This window comes from Taudactylus pleione, unplaced genomic scaffold (genome assembly GCF_031769625.1).
Source record: "Taudactylus pleione unplaced genomic scaffold, aTauple2 ptg000593l, whole genome shotgun sequence".
Taxonomy (NCBI): Eukaryota; Metazoa; Chordata; class Amphibia; order Anura; family Myobatrachidae; genus Taudactylus; species Taudactylus pleione.
Genome location: NW_028284995.1, coordinates 262780 through 282595, shown reverse-complemented (window position 1 = coordinate 282595; position 19816 = coordinate 262780). Strand labels below are relative to the sequence as shown.

The 19816-nt window shown below is 31.2% G+C and overlaps 4 non-coding genes across 4 annotated transcripts; all 4 read right to left on the bottom strand.

Annotated features, from left to right (window-relative positions):
- Nucleotides 1-10103: 10103 nt before the first annotated feature.
- TRNAF-GAA (transfer RNA phenylalanine (anticodon GAA)) lies at nt 10104-10176 on the bottom strand. The gene has a single exon. It is a non-coding gene; the product is annotated as a tRNA-Phe (tRNA).
- Nucleotides 10177-14008: 3832 nt separating this feature from the next.
- Nucleotides 14009-14081, bottom strand: TRNAF-GAA (transfer RNA phenylalanine (anticodon GAA)). The gene has a single exon. It is a non-coding gene; the product is annotated as a tRNA-Phe (tRNA).
- Nucleotides 14082-17427: 3346 nt separating this feature from the next.
- TRNAF-GAA (transfer RNA phenylalanine (anticodon GAA)) lies at nt 17428-17500 on the bottom strand. The gene has a single exon. It is a non-coding gene; the product is annotated as a tRNA-Phe (tRNA).
- Nucleotides 17501-18899: 1399 nt separating this feature from the next.
- Nucleotides 18900-18972, bottom strand: TRNAF-GAA (transfer RNA phenylalanine (anticodon GAA)). Its single transcript has one exon. It is a non-coding gene; the product is annotated as a tRNA-Phe (tRNA).
- Between the last annotated feature and the right edge of the window lie 844 nt (nt 18973-19816).

Below are 19816 nucleotides of genomic sequence, written 5' to 3'. Positions count from 1 at the left end.
ATTTTTCTGTCATCATGATTGCATGAAATGAAGAGAAAAGATGTGTTTTAAACTGTAAATATATCCATTACAAACCCTTAATCATACATTTAAGTAAAAGTTTTAACAAATTGTGGTCAAAAAGCAGTTAGTTTATTTCAAATTTTCATAATAGAGTAGCTTGATGGACATCATGAAAACAATATTTAAGCTGTATTTATGCACCGTGTTGTTAAATAAACATTCTCATCATTTAGAAGTTACCACTGAACACTCAACTATGTTAAGAAATGATGTTGTTTACATTTGAAATACTTAAAAACTGATAACTGCTCAAGGAAAGAAGAAAAAAGGTACTCAAACATGCTGAAACCAGGGACCTTTAGATCTTCAGTCTAACGCTCTCCCAACTGAGCTATTTTGGCAAAGTCTGTGTATGGCAAAAGTCACTAAGACCTCAACTGAGCTATGTTTGCATGGTTACACAAGGTTTAGTATCAATATTTTTCTGTCATCATGATTGCATGAAATGAAGAGAAAAGATGTGTTTTATACTGTAAATATATAAATTACAAGCCCTTAATCATACATTTCAGTAAAAGTTTTAACAAATTGTGGTCAGGAAGCATTGTTAGATTACTTCAAATTTTCATAATAGTTAGAGTAGCGTGACTTAAAACATGAAAACAATATTTAAGCTGTATTTATGCACCGTGTTGTTAAATAAACATTCTCATCATTTAGAAGTTACTACTGAATACTCAACTATGTTAAGAAATGATGTTGTTTAAATTTGAAATAATTAAATTCTGATCACTACTCAAGGAAAAAAGAAAAATGCACGCAAACATGCCGAAACCCGGGATTGAACAAGGGACCTTTAGATCTTCAGTCTAACGCTCTCCCAACTGAGCTATTTTGGCAAGGTATGTGTATGGCAAAAGTCACTAAGACCTCAACTGAGCTATGTTTGCATGGTTACACAAGGTTAAGTATCAATATTTTTCTGTCATCATGATTGCATGAAATGAAGAGAAAAGATGTGTTTTATACTGTAAATATATCCATTACAAACCCTTAATCATACATTTAAGTAAAAGTTTTAACAAATTGTGGTCAGAAAGCAGTTAGTTTATTTCAAATTTTCATAATAGAGTAGCATGATGGACATCATGAAAACAATATTTAAGCTGTATTTATGCACCGTGTTGTTAAATAAACATTCTCATCATTTAGAAGTTACCACTGAAACCTCAACTATGTTAAGAAATGATGTTGTTTACATTTGAATTACTTAAAAACTGATAACTGCTCAAGGAAAGAAGAAAAAAGGTACTCAAACATGCTGAAACCCAGGACCTTTAGATCTTCAGTCTAACGCTCTCCCAACTGAGCTATTTTGACAAAGTCTGTGTATGGCAAAAGTCACTAAAACCTCAACTGAGCTATGTTTGCATGGTTACACAAGGTTTAGTATCAATATTTTTCTGTCATCATGATTGCATGAAATGAAAAGAAAATATATGTTTTATACTGTAAATATATCCATTACAAACCCTTAATCATACATTTAAGTAAAAGTTTTAACAAATTGTGGTCAGGAAGCATTGTTAGATTACTTCAAATTTTCATAATAGTTAAAGTAGCATGACTTACAACATGAAAACAATATTTAAGCTGTATTTATGCACCGTGTTGTTAAATAAACATTCTCATCATTTAGAAGTTACTACTGAATACTTAACTATGTTAAGAAATGATGTTGTTTAAATTTGAAATAATTAAATTCTGATCACTACTCAAGGAAAAAAGAAAAATGCACTCAAACATGCCGAAACCAGGGACCTTTAGATCTTCAGTCTAACGCTCTCCCAACTGAGCTATTTCGGCAAGGTCTGTGTATGGCAAAAGTCACTAAGACATCAACTGAGCTATGTTTGCATGGTTACACAAGGTTAAGTATCAATATTTTTCTGTCAGCATGATTGCATGAAATGAAAAGAAAATATGTGTTTTATACTGTAAATATATCCATTACAAACCCTTAATCATACATTTAAGTAAAAGTTTTAACAAATTGTGGTCAGGAAGCATTGTTAGATTACTTCAAATTTTCATAATAGTTAGAGTAGCGTGACTTAAAACATGAAATCAATATTTAAGCTGTATTTATGCACCGTGTTGTTAAATAAACATTCTCATCATTTAGAAGTTACTACTGAATACTCAACTATGTTAAGAAATGATGTTGTTTAAATTTGAAATATTTAAATTCTGATCACTACTCAAGGAAAAAAGAAAAATGCACGCAAACGTGCCGAAACCTGGGATTGAACAAGGTACCTTTAGATGTTCAGTCTAACGCTCTCCCAAATGAGCTATTTCGGCAAGGTATGTGTATGGCAAAAGTCACTAAGACCTCAACTGAGCTATGTTTGCATGGTTACACAAGGTTAAGTATCAATATTTTTCTGTCATCATGATTGCATGAAATGAAGAGAAAAGATGTGTTTTAAACTGTAAATATATCCATTACAAACCCTTAATCATACATTTAAGTAAAAGTTTTAACAAATTGTGGTCAAAAAGCAGTTAGTTTATTTCAAATTTTCATAATAGAGTAGCTTGATGGACATCATGAAAACAATATTTAAGCTGTATTTATGCACCGTGTTGTTAAATAAACATTCTCATCATTTAGAAGTTACCACTGAATACTCAACTATGTTAAGAAATGATGTTGTTTACATTTGAAATACTTAAAAACTGATAACTGCTCAAGGAAAGAAGAAAAAAGGTACTCAAACATGCTGAAACCAGGGACCTTTAGATCTTCAGTCTAACGCTCTCCCAACTGAGCTATTTTGGCAAAGTCTGTGTATGGCAAAAGTCACTAAGACCTCAACTGAGCTATGTTTGCATGGTTACACAAGGTTTAGTATCAATATTTTTCTGTCATCATGATTGCATGAAATGAAGAGAAAAGATGTGTTTTATACTGTAAATATATAAATTACAAGCCCTTAATCATACATTTCAGTAAAAGTTTTAACAAATTGTGGTCAGGAAGCATTGTTAGATTACTTCAAATTTTCATAATAGTTAGAGTAGCGTGACTTAAAACATGAAAACAATATTTAAGCTGTATTTATGCACCGTGTTGTTAAATAAACATTCTCATCATTTAGAAGTTACTACTGAATACTCAACTATGTTAAGAAATGATGTTGTTTAAATTTGAAATAATTAAATTCTGATCACTACTCAAGGAAAAAAGAAAAATGCACGCAAACATGCCGAAACCCGGGATTGAACAAGGGACCTTTAGATCTTCAGTCTAACGCTCTCCCAACTGAGCTATTTTGGCAAGGTATGTGTATGGCAAAAGTCACTAAGACCTCAACTGAGCTATGTTTGCATGGTTACACAAGTTTAAGTATCAATATTTTTCTGTCATCATGATTGCATGAAATGAAGAGAAAAGATGTGTTTTATACTGTAAATATATCCATTACAAACCCTTAATCATACATTTAAGTAAAAGTTTTAACAAATTGTGGTCAGAAAGCAGTTAGTTTATTTCAAATTTTCATAATAGAGTAGCATGATGGACATCATGAAAACAATATTTAAGCTGTATTTATGCACCGTGTTGTTAAATAAACATTCTCATCATTTAGAAGTTACCACTGAAACCTCAACTATGTTAAGAAATGATGTTGTTTACATTTGAATTACTTAAAAACTGATAACTGCTCAAGGAAAGAAGAAAAAAGGTACTCAAACATGCTGAAACCCAGGACCTTTAGATCTTCAGTCTAACGCTCTCCCAACTGAGCTATTTTGACAAAGTCTGTGTATGGCAAAAGTCACTAAAACCTCAACTGAGCTATGTTTGCATGGTTACACAAGGTTTAGTATCAATATTTTTCTGTCATCATGATTGCATGAAATGAAAAGAAAATATATGTTTTATACTGTAAATATATCCATTACAAACCCTTAATCATACATTTAAGTAAAAGTTTTAACAAATTGTGGTCAGGAAGCATTGTTAGATTACTTCAAATTTTCATAATAGTTAAAGTAGCATGACTTAAAACATGAAAACAATATTTAAGCAGTATTTATGCACCGTGTTGTTAAATAAACATTCTCATCATTTAGAAGTTACTACTGAATACTTAACTATGTTAAGAAATGATGTTGTTTAAATTTGAAATAAATAAATTCTGATCACTACTCAAGGAAAAAAGAAAAATGCACTCAAACATGCCGAAACCAGGGACCTTTAGATCTTCAGTCTAACGCTCTCCCAACTGAGCTATTTCGGCAAGGTCTGTGTATGGCAAAAGTCACTAAGACATCAACTGAGCTATGTTTGCATGGTTACACAAGGTTAAGTATCAATATTTTTCTGTCAGCATGATTGCATGAAATGAAAAGAAAATATGTGTTTTATACTGTAAATATATCCATTACAAACCCTTAATCATACATTTAAGTAAAAGTTTTAACAAATTGTGGTCAGGAAGCATTGTTAGATTACTTCAAATTTTCATAATAGTTAGAGTAGCGTGACTTAAAACATGAAAACAATATTTAAGCTGTATTTATGCACCGTGTTGTTAAATAAACATTCTCATCATTTAGAAGTTACTACTGAATACTCAACTACGTTAAGAAATGATGTTGTTTAAATTTGAAATATTTAAATTCTGATCACTACTCAAGGAAAAAAGAAAAATGCACGCAAACATGCCGAAACCTGGGATTGAACAAGGGACCTTTAGATCTTCAGTCTAACGCTCTCCCAACTGAGCTATTTCAGCAAGGTATGTGTATGGCAAAAGTCACTAAGACCTCAACTGAGCTATGTTTGCATGGTTACACAAGGTTAAGTATCAATATTTTTCTGTCATCATGATTGCATGAAATGAAGAGAAAAGATGTGTTTTAAACTGTAAATATATACATTACAAACCCTTAATCATACATTTAAGTAAAAGTTTTAACAAATTGTGGTCAGAAAGCAGTTAGTTTATTTCAAATTTTCATAATAGAGTAGCATGATGGACTTCATGAAAACAATATTTAAGCTGTATTTATGCACCGTGTTGTTAAATAAACATTCTCATCATTTAACAGTTACCACTGAATACTCAACTATGTTAAGAAATGATGTTGTTTACATTTGAAATACTTAAAAACTGATAACTGCTCAAGGAAAGAAGAAAAAAGGTACTCAAACATGCTGAAACCAGGGACCTTTAGATCTTCAGTCTAACGCTCTCCCAACTGAGCTATTTTGGCAAAGTCTGTGTATGGCAAAAGTCACTAAGACCTCAACTGAGCTATGTTTGCATGGTTACACAAGGTTTAGTATCAATATTTTTCTGTCATCATGATTGCATGAAATGAAGAGAAAATATATGTTTTATACTGTAAATATATCCATTACAAACCCTTAATCATACATTTAAGTAAAAGTTTTAACAAATTGTGGTCAGGAAGCATTGTTAGATTACTTCAAATTTTCATAATAGTTAGAGTAGCGTGACTTAAAACATGAAAACAATATTTAAGCTGTATTTATGCACCGTGTTGTTAAATAAACATTCTCATCATTTAGAAGTTACTACTGAATACTCAACTATGTTAAGAAATGACGTGGTTTACATTTGAAATAATTAAATACTGATAACTACTCAAGGAAAAAAGAAAAAATTTACTCAAACATGCTGAAACCCGGGACCTTTAGATCTTCAGTCTAACACTCTCCCAACTGAGCTATTTCAGCAATGTCTGTGTATGGCAAAAGTCACTAAGACCTCAACTGAGCTATGTTTGCATGGTTACACAAGGTTTAGTATCAATATTTTTCTGTCAGCATGATTGCATGAAATGAAAAGAAAATATGTGTTTTATACTGTAAATATATCCATTACAAACCCTTAATCATACATTTAAGTAAAAGTTTTAACAAATTGTGGTCAGGAAGCATTGTTAGATTACTTGAAATTTTCATAATAGTTAGAGTAACGTGACTTAAAACATGAAAACGATATTTAAGCTGTATTTATGCACCGTGTTGTTAAATAAACATTCTCATCATTTAGAAGTTACTACTGAATACTCAACTATGTTAAGAAATTATGTTGTTTAAATTTGAAATAATTAAATTCTGATCACTACTCATGGAAAATAGAAATATGCACTCAAACATGCCGAAACCAGGGACCTTTAGATCTTCAGTCTAACGCTCTCCCAACTGAGCTATTTTGGCAAAGTCTGTGTATGGCAAAAGTCACTAAGACCTCAACTGAGCTATGTTTGCATGGTTACACAAGGTTTAGTATCAATATTTTTCTGTCATCATGATTGCATGAAATGAAAAGAAAATATGTGTTTTATACTGTAAATATATCCATTACAAACCCTTAATCATACATTTAAGTAAAAGTTTTAACAAATTGTGGTCAGCAAGCATTGTTAGATTACTTCAAATATTCATAATAGTTAGAGTAGCGTGACTTAAAACATGAAAACAATATTTAAGCTGTATTTAAGCACCGTGTTGTTAAATAAACATTCTCATCATTTAGAAGTTACTACTGAATACTCAACTATGTTAAGAAATGATGTTGTTTAAATTTTAAATAATTAAATTCTGATCACTACTCAAGGAAAAAAGAAAAATGCACGCAAACATGCCGAAACCCGAGATTGAACAAGGAACCTTTAGATCTTCAGTCTAATGCTCTCCCAACTGAGCTATTTCGGCAAGGTATGTGTATGGCAAAAGTCACTAAGACCTCAACTGAGCTATGTTTGCATGGTTACACAAGGTTAAGTATCAATATTTTTCTGTCATCATGATTGCATGAAATGAAGAGAAAAGATGTGTTTTATACTGTAAATATATCCATTACAAACCCTTAATCATACATTTAAGTAAAAGTTTTAACAAATTGTGGTCAGAAAGCAGTTAGTTTATTTCAAATTTTCATAATAGAGTAGCATGATGGACATCATGAAACCAATATTGAAGCTGTATTTATGCACCGTGTTGATAAATAAACATTCTCATCATTTAGAAGTTACCACTGAATACTCAACTATGTTAAGAAATGATGTTGTTTATATTTGAAATACTTAAATACTGATAACTACTCAAGGAAAAAAGAAAAAATTTACTCAAACATGCTGAAACCCGGGACCTATAGATCTTCAGTCTAACACTCTCCCAACTGAGCTATTTCGGCAATGTCTGTGTATGGCAAAAGTCACTAAGACCTCAACTGAGCTATGTTTGCATGGTTACACAAGGTTTAGTATCAATATTTTTCTGTCAGCATGATTGCATGAAATGAAAAGAAAATATGTGTTTTATACTGTAAATATATCCATTACAAACCCTTAATCATACATTTAAGTAAAAGTTTTAACAAATTGTGGTCAGGAAGCATTGTTAGATTACTTCAAATTTTCATAATAGTTAGAGTAGCGTGACTTAAAACATGAAAACAATATTTAAGCTGTATTTATGCACCGTGTTGTTAAATAAACATTCTCATCATTTAGAAGTTACTACTGAATACTCAACTATGTTAAGAAATGATGTTGTTTAAATTTGAAATAATTAAATTCTGATCACTACTCAAGGAAAAAAGAAAAATGCACGCAAACATGCCAAAATCCGGGATTGAACAAGGAACCTTTAGATCTTCAGTCTAACGCTCTCCCAACTGAGCTATTTCGGCAAGGTATGTGTATGGCAAAAGTCACTAAGACCTCAACTGAGCTATGTTTGCATGGTTACACAAGGTTAAGTATCAATATTTTTCTGTCATCATGATTGCATGAAATGAAGAGAAAAGATGTGTTTTATACTGTAAATATATCCATTACATACCCATAATCATACATTTAAGTAAAAGTTTTATCAAATTGTGGTCTGAAAGCAGTTAGTTTATTTCAAATTTTCATAATAGAGTAGCATGATGGACATCATGAAAACAATATTTAAGCTGTATTTATGCACCGTGTTGTTAAATAAACATTCTCATCATTTAGAAGTTACCACTGAATACTCAACTATGTTAAGAAATGATGTTGTTTATATTTGAAATACTTAAAAACTGATAACTGCTCAAGGAAAGAAGAAAAAAGGTACTCAAACATGCTGAAACCCGGGACCTTTAGATCTTCAGTCTAACGCTCTCCCAACTGAGCTATTTTGGCAAAGTCTGTGTATGGCAAAAGTCACTAAGACCTCAACTGAGCTATGTTTGCATGCTTACACAAGGTTTAGTATCAATATTTTTCTGTCATCATGATTGCATGAAATGAAGAGAAAAGATGTGTTTTATACTGTAAATATATAAATTACAAGCCCTTAATCATACATTTAAGTAAAAGTTTTAACAAATTGTGGTCAGGAAGCATTGTTAGATTACTTCAAATTTTCATAATAGTTAGAGTAGCGTGACTTAAAGCATGAAAACAATATTTAAGCTGTATTTATGCACTGTGTTGTTAAATAAACATTCTCATCATTTAGAAGTTACTAATGAATACTCAACTATGTTAAGAAATGACGTGGTTTTCATTTAAAATAATTAAATACTGATAACTACTCAAGGAAAAAAGAAAAAATTTACTCAAACATGCTGAAACCCGGGACCTTTAGATCTTCAGTCTAACACTCTCCCAACTGAGCTATTTCGGCAATGTCTGTGTATGGCAAAAGTCACTAAGACCTCAACTGAGCTATGTTTGCATGGTTACACAAGGTTTAGTATCAATATTTTTCTGTCAGCATGATTGCATGAAATGAAGAGAAAGATGTGTTTTATACTGTAAATATATCCATTACAAACCCTTAATCATACATTTAAGTAAAAGTTTTAACAAATTGTGGTCAGGAAGCATTGTTAGATTACTTCAAATTTTCATAATAGTTAGAGTAGCGTGACTTAAAACATGAAAACAATATTTAAGCTGTATTTATGCACCATGTTGTTAAATAAACATTCTCATCATTTAGAAGTTACTACTGAATACTCAACTATGTTAAGAAATGACGTGGTTTACATTTGAAATAATTAAATACTGATAACTACTCAAGGAAAAAAGAAAAAATTTACTCAAACATGCCGAAACCAGGGACCTTTAGATCTTCAGTCTAACGCTCTCCCAACTGAGCTATTTCGGCATGGTCTGTGTATGGCAAAAGTCACTAAGACATCAACTGAGCTATGTTTGCATGGTTACACAAGGTTTTAGTATCAATATTTTTCTGTCATCATGATTGCATGAAATGAAGAGAAAAGATGTGTTTTATACTGTAAATATATAAATTACAAGCCCTTAATCATACATTCAAGTAAACGTTTTAACAAATTGTGGTCAGGAAGCAGTTAGTTTACTTCAAATTTTCATAATAGATTAGCATGACGGACAACATGAAAACAATATTTAAGCTGTATTTATGCACCGTGTTGTTAAATAAACATTCTCATCATTTAGAAGTTACTACTGAATACTCAACTACATTAAGAAATGATGTTGTTTACATTTGAAATACTTAAAAACTGATAACTGCTCAAGGAAATAAGAAAAAATGCACTCAAACATGCTGAAACCCGGGACCTTTAGATCTTCAGTCTAACGCTCTCCCAACTGAGCTATTTTGGCAAAGTCTATGTATGGAAAAAGTCACTAAGACATCAACTGAGCTATGTTTGCAAGGTTACACAAGGTTTAGTATCAATATTTTTCTGTCATCATGATAGCATGAAATGAAAAGAAAATATGTGTTTTATACTGTAAATATATCCATTACAAACCCTTAATCATACATTTAAGTAAAAGTTTTAACAAATTGTGGTCAGGAAGCATTGTTAGATAACTTCAAATTTTCATAATAGTTAGAGTAGCATGACTTACAACATGAAAACAATATTTAAGCTGTATTTATGCACCGTGTTCTTAAATAAACATTCTCATCATTTAGAAGTTACTACTGAATACTAAACTATGTTAAGAAATGATGTTGTTTAAATTTGAAATAATTAAATTCTGATCACTACTCAAGGAAAAAAGAAAAATGCACTCAAACATGCCGAAACCTGGGATCGAACCAGGAACCTTTAGATCTTCAGTCTAACGCTCTCCCAACTGAGCTATTTTGGCAAGGTACGTGTATGGCAAAAGTCACTAAGACCTCAACTGAGCTATGTTTGCATGGTTACACAAGGTTAAGTATCAATATTTTTCTGTCATCATGATTGCATGAAATGAAGAGAAAAGATGTGTTTTATACTGTAAATATATCCATTACATACCCTTAATCATAAATTTAAGTAAAAGTTTTAACAAATTGTGGTCAGGAAGCATTGTTAGATTACTTCAAATTTTCATAATAGTTAGAGTAGCGTGACTTAAAACATGAAAACAATATTTAAGCTGTATTTATGCACCGTGTTATTAAATAAACATTCTCATCATTTAGAAGTTACTACTGAATACTCAACTATGTTAAGAAATGATGTTGTTTATATTTGAAATACTTAAATACTGATAACTACTCAAGGAAAAAAGAAAAAATTTACTCAAACATGCTGAAACCCGGGACCTTTAGATCTTCAGTCTAACACTCTCCCAACTGAGCTATTTCGGCAATGTCTGTGTATGGCAAAAGTCACTAAGACCTCAACTGAGCTATGTTTGCATGGTTACACAAGGTTTAGAATCAATATTTTTCTGTCAGCATGATTGCATGAAATGAAAAGAAAATATGTGTTTTATACTGTAAATATATCCATTACAAACCCTTAATCATACATTTAAGTAAAAGTTTTAACAAATTGTGGTCAGGAAGCATTGTTAGATTACTTCAAATTTTCATAATAGTTAGAGTAGCGTGACTTAAAACATGAAAACAATATTTAAGCTGTATTTATGCACCGTGTTGTTAAATAAACATTCTCATCATTTAGAAGTTACTACGGAATACTCAACTATGTTAAGAAATGATGTTGTTTAAATTTGAAATAATTAAATTCTGATCACTACTCAAGGAAAAAAGAAAAATGCACGCAAACATGCCAAAATCCGGGATTGAACAAGGAACCTTTAGATCTTCAGTCTAACGCTCTCCCAACTGAGCTATTTCGGCAAGGTATGTGTATGGCAAAAGTCACTAAGACCTCAACTGAGCTATGTTTGCATGGTTACACAAGGTTAAGTATCAATATTTTTCTGTCATCATGATTGCATGAAATGAAGAGAAAAGATGTGTTTTATACTGTAAATATATCCATTACATACCCATAATCATACATTTAAGTAAAAGTTTTATCAAATTGTGGTCTGAAAGCAGTTAGTTTATTTCAAATTTTCATAATAGAGTAGCATGATGGACATCATGAAAACAATATTTAAGCTCTATTTATGCACCGTGTTGTTAAATAAACATTCTCATCATTTAGAAGTTACCACTGAATACTCAACTATGTTAAGAAATGATGTTGTTTATATTTGAAATACTTAAAAACTGATAACTGCTCAAGGAAAGAAGAAAAAAGGTACTCAAACATGCCGAAACCCGGGACCTTTAGATCTTCAGTCTAACGCTCTCCCAACTGAGCTATTTTGGCAAAGTCTGTGTATGGCAAAAGTCACTAAGACCTCAACTGAGCTATGTTTGCATGCTTACACAAGGTTTAGTATCAATATTTTTCTGTCATCATGATTGCATGAAATGAAGAGAAAAGATGTGTTTTATACTGTAAATATATAAATTACAAGCCCTTAATCATACATTTAAGTAAAAGTTTTAACAAATTGTGGTCAGGAAGCATTGTTAGATTACTTCAAATTTTCATAATAGTTAGAGTAGCGTGACTTAAAGCATGAAAACAATATTTAAGCTGTATTTATGCACTGTGTTGTTAAATAAACATTCTCATCATTTAGAAGTTACTAATTAATACTCAACTATGTTAAGAAATGACGTGTTTTTCATTTAAAATAATTAAATACTGATAACTACTCAAGGAAAAAAGAAAAAATTTACTCAAACATGCTGAAACCCGGGACCTTTAGATCTTCAGTCTAACACTCTCCCAACTGAGCTATTTCGGCAATGTCTGTGTATGGCAAAAGTCACTAAGACCTCAACTGAGCTATGTTTGCATGGTTACACAAGGTTTAGTATCAATATTTTTCTGTCAGCATGATTGCATGAAATGAAGAGAAAGATGTGTTTTATACTGTAAATATATCCATTACAAACCCTTAATCATACATTTAAGTAAAAGTTTTAACAAATTGTGGTCAGGAAGCATTGTTAGATTACTTCAAATTTTCATAATAGTTAGAGTAGCGTGACTTAAAACATGAAAACAATATTTAAGCTGTATTTATGCACTGTGTTGTTAAATAAACATTCTCATCATTTAGAAGTTACTAATGAATACTCAACTATGTTAAGAAATGACGTGGTTTTCATTTAAAATAATTAAATACTGATAACTACTCAAGGAAAAAAGAAAAAATTTACTCAAACATGCTGAAACCCGGGACCTTTAGATCTTCAGTCTAACACTCTCCCAACTGAGCTATTTCGGCAATGTCTGTGTATGGCAAAAGTCACTAAGACCTCAACTGAGCTATGTTTGCATGGTTACACAAGGTTTAGTATCAATATTTTTCTGTCAGCATGATTGCATGAAATGAAGAGAAAGATGTGTTTTATACTGTAAATATATCCATTACAAACCCTTAATCATACATTTAAGTAAAAGTTTTAACAAATTGTGGTCAGGAAGCATTGTTAGATTACTTCAAATTTTCATAATAGTTAGAGTAGCGTGACTTAAAACATGAAAACAATATTTAAGCTGTATTTATGCACCGTGTTGTTAAATAAACATTCTCATCATTTAGAAGTTACTACTGAATACTCAACTATGTTAAGAAATGACGTGGTTTACATTTGAAATAATTAAATACTGATAACTACTCAAGGAAAAAAGAAATAATTTACTCAAACATGCCGAAACCAGGGACCTTTAGATCTTCAGTCTAACGCTCTCCCAACTGAGCTATTTCGGCATGGTCTGTGTATGGCAAAAGTCACTAAGACATCAACTGAGCTATGTTTGCATGGTTACACAAGGTTTTAGTATCAATATTTTTCTGTCATCATGATTGCATGAAATGAAGAGAAAAGATGTGTTTTATACTGTAAATATATAAATTACAAGCCCTTAATCATACATTCAAGTAAACGTTTTAACAAATTGTGGTCAGGAAGCAGTTAGTTTACTTCAAATTTTCATAATAGATTAGCATGACGGACAACATGAAAACAATATTTAAGCTGTATTTATGCACCGTGTTGTTAAATAAACATTCTCATCATTTAGAAGTTACTACTGAATACTCAACTACGTTAAGAAATGATGTTGTTTACATTTGAAATACTTAAAAACTGATAACTGCTCAAGGAAATAAGAAAAAATGCACTCAAACATGCTGAAACCCGGGACCTTTAGATCTTCAGTCTAACGCTCTCCCAACTGAGCTATTTTGGCAAAGTCTATGTATGGAAAAAGTCACTAAGACATCAACTGAGCTATGTTTGCAAGGTTACACAAGGTTTAGTATCAATATTTTTCTGTCATCATGATAGCATGAAATGAAAAGAAAATATGTGTTTTATACTGTAAATATATCCATTACAAACCCTTAATCATACATTTAAGTAAAAGTTTTAACAAATTGTGGTCAGGAAGCATTGTTAGATAACTTCAAATTTTCATAATAGTTAGAGTAGCATGACTTACAACATGAAAACAATATTTAAGCTGTATTTATGCACCGTGTTCTTAAATAAACATTCTCATCATTTAGAAGTTACTACTGAATACTCAACTATGTTAAGAAATGATGTTGTTTAAATTTGAAATAATTAAATTCTGATCACTACTCAAGGAAAAAAGAAAAATGCACTCAAACATGCCGAAACCTGGGATCGAACCAGGAACCTTTAGATCTTCAGTCTAACACTCTCCCAACTGAGCTATTTTGGCAAGGTACGTGTATGGCAAAAGTCACTAAGACCTCAACTGAGCTATGTTTGCATGGTTACACAAGGTTAAGTATCAATATTTTTCTGTCATCATGATTGCATGAAATGAAGAGAAAAGATGTGTTTTATACTGTAAATATATCCATTACATACCCTTAATCATAAATTTAAGTAAAAGTTTTAACAAATTGTGGTCAGGAAGCATTGTTAGATTACTTCAAATTTTCATAATAGTTAGAGTAGCGTGACTTAAAACATGAAAACAATATTTAAGCTGTATTTATGCACCGTGTTATTAAATAAACATTCTCATCATTTAGAAGTTACTACTGAATACTCAACTATGTTAAGAAATGATGTTGTTTATATTTGAAATACTTAAATACTGATAACTACTCAAGGAAAAAAGAAAAAATTTACTCAAACATGCTGAAACCCGGGACCTTTAGATCTTCAGTCTAACACTCTCCCAACTGAGCTATTTCGGCAATGTCTGTGTATGGCAAAAGTCACTAAGACCTCAACTGAGCTATGTTTGCATGGTTACACAAGGTTTAGTATCAATATTTTTCTGTCAGCATGATTGCATGAAATGAAAAGAAAATATGTGTTTTATACTGTAAATATATCCATTACAAACCCTTAATCATACATTTAAGTAAAAGTTTTAACAAATTGTGGTCAGGAAGCATTGTTAGATTACTTCAAATTTTCATAATAGTTAGAGTAGCGTGACTTAAAACATGAAAACAATATTTAAGCTGTATTTATGCACCGTGTTGTTAAATAAACATTCTCATCATTTAGAAGTTACTACGGAATACTCAACTATGTTAAGAAATGATGTTGTTTAAATTTGAAATAATTAAATTCTGATCACTACTCAAGGAAAAAAGAAAAATGCACGCAAACATGCCAAAATCCGGGATTGAACAAGGAACCTTTAGATCTTCAGTCTAACGCTCTCCCAACTGAGCTATTTCGGCAAGGTATGTGTATGGCAAAAGTCACTAAGACCTCAACTGAGCTATGTTTGCATGGTTACACAAGGTTAAGTATCAATATTTTTCTGTCATCATGATTGCATGAAATGAAGAGAAAAGATGTGTTTTATACTGTAAATATATCCATTACATACCCATAATCATACATTTAAGTAAAAGTTTTATCAAATTGTGGTCTGAAAGCAGTTAGTTTATTTCAAATTTTCATAATAGAGTAGCATGATGGACATCATGAAAACAATATTTAAGCTCTATTTATGCACCGTGTTGTTAAATAAACATTCTCATCATTTAGAAGTTACCACTGAATACTCAACTATGTTAAGAAATGATGTTGTTTATATTTGAAATACTTAAAAACTGATAACTGCTCAAGGAAAGAAGAAAAAAGGTACTCAAACATGCCGAAACCCGGGACCTTTAGATCTTCAGTCTAACGCTCTCCCAACTGAGCTATTTTGGCAAAGTCTGTGTATGGCAAAAGTCACTAAGACCTCAACTGAGCTATGTTTGCATGCTTACACAAGGTTTAGTATCAATATTTTTCTGTCATCATGATTGCATGAAATGAAGAGAAAAGATGTGTTTTATACTGTAAATATATAAATTACAAGCCCTTAATCATACATTTAAGTAAAAGTTTTAACAAATTGTGGTCAGGAAGCATTGTTAGATTACTTCAAATTTTCATAATAGTTAGAGTAGCGTGACTTAAAGCATGAAAACAATATTTAAGCTGTATTTATGCACTGTGTTGTTAAATAAACATTCTCATCATTTAGAAGTTACTAATTAATACTCAACTATGTTAAAAAATGACGTGTTTTTCATTTAAAATAATTAAATACTGATAACTACTCAAGGAAAAAAGAAAAAATTTACTCAAACATGCTGAAACCCGGGACCTTTAGATCTTCAGTCTAACACTCTCCCAACTGAGCTATTTCGGCAATGTCTGTGTATGGCAAAAGTCACTAAGACCTCAACTGAGCTATGTTTGCATGGTTGCACAAGGTTTAGTATCAATATTTTTCTGTCAGCATGATTGCATGAAATGAAGAGAAAGATGTGTTTTATACTGTAAATATATCCATTACAAACCCTTAATCATACATTTAAGTAAAAGTTTTAACAAATTGTGGTCAGGAAGCATTGTTAGATTACTTCAAATTTTCATAATAGTTAGAGTAGCGTGACTTAAAACATGAAAACAATATTTAAGCTGTATTTATGCACCGTGTTGTTAAATAAACATTCTCATCATTTAGAAGTTACTACTGAATACTCAACTATGTTAAGAAATGACGTGGTTTACATTTGAAATAATTAAATACTGATAACTACTCAAGGAAAAAAGAAAAAATTTACTCAAACATGCCGAAACCAGGGACCTTTAGATCTTCAGTCTAACGCTCTCCCAACTGAGCTATTTCGGCATGGTCTGTGTATGGCAAAAGTCACTAAGACATCAACTGAGCTATGTTTGCATGGTTACACAAGGTTTTAGTATCAATATTTTTCTGTCATCATGATTGCATGAAATGAAGAGAAAAGATGTGTTTTATACTGTAAATATATAAATTACAAGCCCTTAATCATACATTCAAGTAAACGTTTTAACAAATTGTGGTCAGGAAGCAGTTAGTTTACTTCAAATTTTCATAATAGAGTAGCATGACGGACAACATGAAAACAATATTTAAGCTGTATTTATGCACCGTGTTGTTAAATAAACATTCTCATCATTTAGAAGTTACTACTGAATACTCAACTACGTTAAGAAACGATGTTGTTTACATTTGAAATACTTAAAAACTGATAACTGCTCAAGGAAATAAGAAAAAATGCACTCAAACATGCTGAAACCCGGGACCTTTAGATCTTCAGTCTAACGCTCTCCCAACTGAGCTATTTTGGCAAAGTCTATGTATGGAAAAAGTCACTAAGACATCAACCGAGCTATGTTTGCAAGGTTACACAAGGTTTAGTATCAATATTTTTCTGTCATCATGATAGCATGAAATGAAAAGAAAATATGTGTTTTATACTGTAAATATATCCATTACAAACCCTTAATCATACATTTAAGTAAAAGTTTTAACAAATTGTGGTCAGGAAGCATTGTTAGATAACTTCAAATTTTCATAATAGTTAGAGTAGCATGACTTACAACATGAAAACAATATTTAAGCTGTATTTATGCACCGTGTTCTTAAATAAACATTCTCATCATTTAGAAGTTACTACTGAATACTCAACTATGTTAAGAAATGATGTTGTTTAAATTTGAAATAATTAAATTCTGATCACTACTCAAGGAAAAAAGAAAAATGCACTCAAACATGCCGAAACCTGGGATCGAACCAGGAACCTTTAAATCTTCAGTCTAACGCTCTCCCAACTGAGCTATTTTGGCAAGGTATGAGTATGGCAAAAGTCACTAAGACCTCAACTGAGCTATGTTTGCATGGTTACACAAGGTTAAGTATCAATATTTTTCTGTCATCATGATTGCATGAAATGAAGAGAAAAGATGTGTTTTATACTGTAAATATATCCATTACATACCCTTAATCATAAATTTAAGTAAAAGTTTTAACAAATTGTGGTCAGGAAGCATTGTTAGATTACTTCAAATTTTCATAATAGTTAGAGTAGCGTGACTTAAAACATGAAAACAATATTTAAGCTGTATTTATGCACTGTGTTGTTAAATAAACATTCTCATCATTTAGAAGTTACTAATGAATACTCAACTATGTTAAGAAATGACGTGGTTTTCATTTGAAATAATTAAATACTGATAACTACTCAAGGAAAAAAGAAAAAATTTACTCAAACATGCTGCAACCCGGGACCTTTAGATCTTCAGTCTAACACTCTCCCAACTGAGCTATTTCAGCAATGTCTGTGTATGGCAAAAGTCACTAAGACCTCAACTGAGCTATGTTTGCATGGTTACACAAGGTTTAGTATCAATATTTTTCTGTCAGCATGATTGCATGAAATGAAAAGAAAATATGTGTTTTATACTGTAAATATATCCATTACAAACCCTTAATCATACATTTAAGTAAAAGTTTTAACAAATTGTGGTCAGGAAGCATTGTTAGATTACTTCAAATTTTCATAATAGTTAGAGTAGCGTGACTTAAAACATGAAAACAATATTTAAGCTGTATTTATGCACCGTGTTGTTAAATAAACATTCTCATCATTTAGAAGTTACTACTGAATACTCAACTATGTTAAGAAATGACGTGGTATACATTTGAAATAATTAAATACTGATAACTACTCAAGGAAAAAAGAAAAAATTTACTCAAACATGCTGAAACCCGGGACCTTTAGATCTTCAGTCTAACACTCTCCCAACTGAGCTATTTCAGCAATGTCTGTGTATGGCAAAAGTCACTAAGACCTCAACTGAGCAATGTTTGCATGGTTACACAAGGTTTAGTATCAATATTTTTCTGTCAGCATGATTGCATGAAATGAAAAGAAAATATGTGTTTTATACTGTAAATATATAAATTACAAGCCCTTAATCATACATTCAAGTAAACGTTTTAACAAATTGTGGTCAGGAAGCATTGTTAGATAACTTCAAATTTTCATAATAGTTAGAGTAGCATGACTTACAACATGAAAACAATATTTAAGCTGTATTTATGCACCGTGTATTTAAATAAAGATTCTCATCATTTAGAAGTTACTACTGAATACTCAACTATGTTAAGAAATGTTGTTGTTTAAATTTGAAATAATTAAATTCTGATCACTACTCAAGGAAAAAAGAAAAATGCACTCAAACATGCCGAAACCCGGGATCGAACCAGGAACCTTTAGATCTTCAGTCTAACGCTCTCCCAACTGAGCTATTTCGGCAAGGTACGTGTAAGGCAAAAGTCACTAAGACCTCAACTGAGCTATGTTTGCATGGTTACACAAGGTTTAGTATCAATATTTTTCTGTCATCATGATTGCATGAAATGAAGAGAAAAGATGTGTTTTATACTGTAAATATATCCATTACAAACCCTTAATCATACATTTAAGTAAAAGTTTTAACAAATTGTGGTCAGAAAGCAGTTAGTTTATTTCAAATTTTCATAATAGAGTAGCATGATGGACATCATGAAAACAATATTTAAGCTGTATTTATGCACTGTGTTGTTAAATAAACATTCTCATCATTTAGAAGTTACCACTGAATACTCAACTATGTTAAGAAATGATGTTGTTTACATTTGAAATACTTAAAAACTGATAACTGCTCAAGGAAAGAAGAAAAAAGGTACTCAAACATGCTGACACCCGGGACCTTTAGATCTTCAGTCTAACGCTCTCCCAACTGAGCTATTTTGGCAAAGTCTGGGTATGGCAAAAGTCACTAAGACCTCAACTGAGCTATGTTTGCATGGTTACACAAGGTTTAGTATCAATATTTTTCTGTCATCATGATTGCATGAAATGAAAAGAAAATATTTGTTTCATACTGTAAATATATCCATTACAAACCCTTAATCATACATTTAAGTAAAAGTTTTAACAAATTGTGGTCAGGAAGCATTGTTAGATTACTTCAAATTTTCATAATAGTTAGAGTAGCGTGACTTAAAACATGAAAACAATATTTAAGCTGTATTTATGCACCGTGTTGTTAAATATACATTCTCATCATTTAGAAGTTACTACTGAATACTCAACTATGTTAAGAAATGATGTTGTT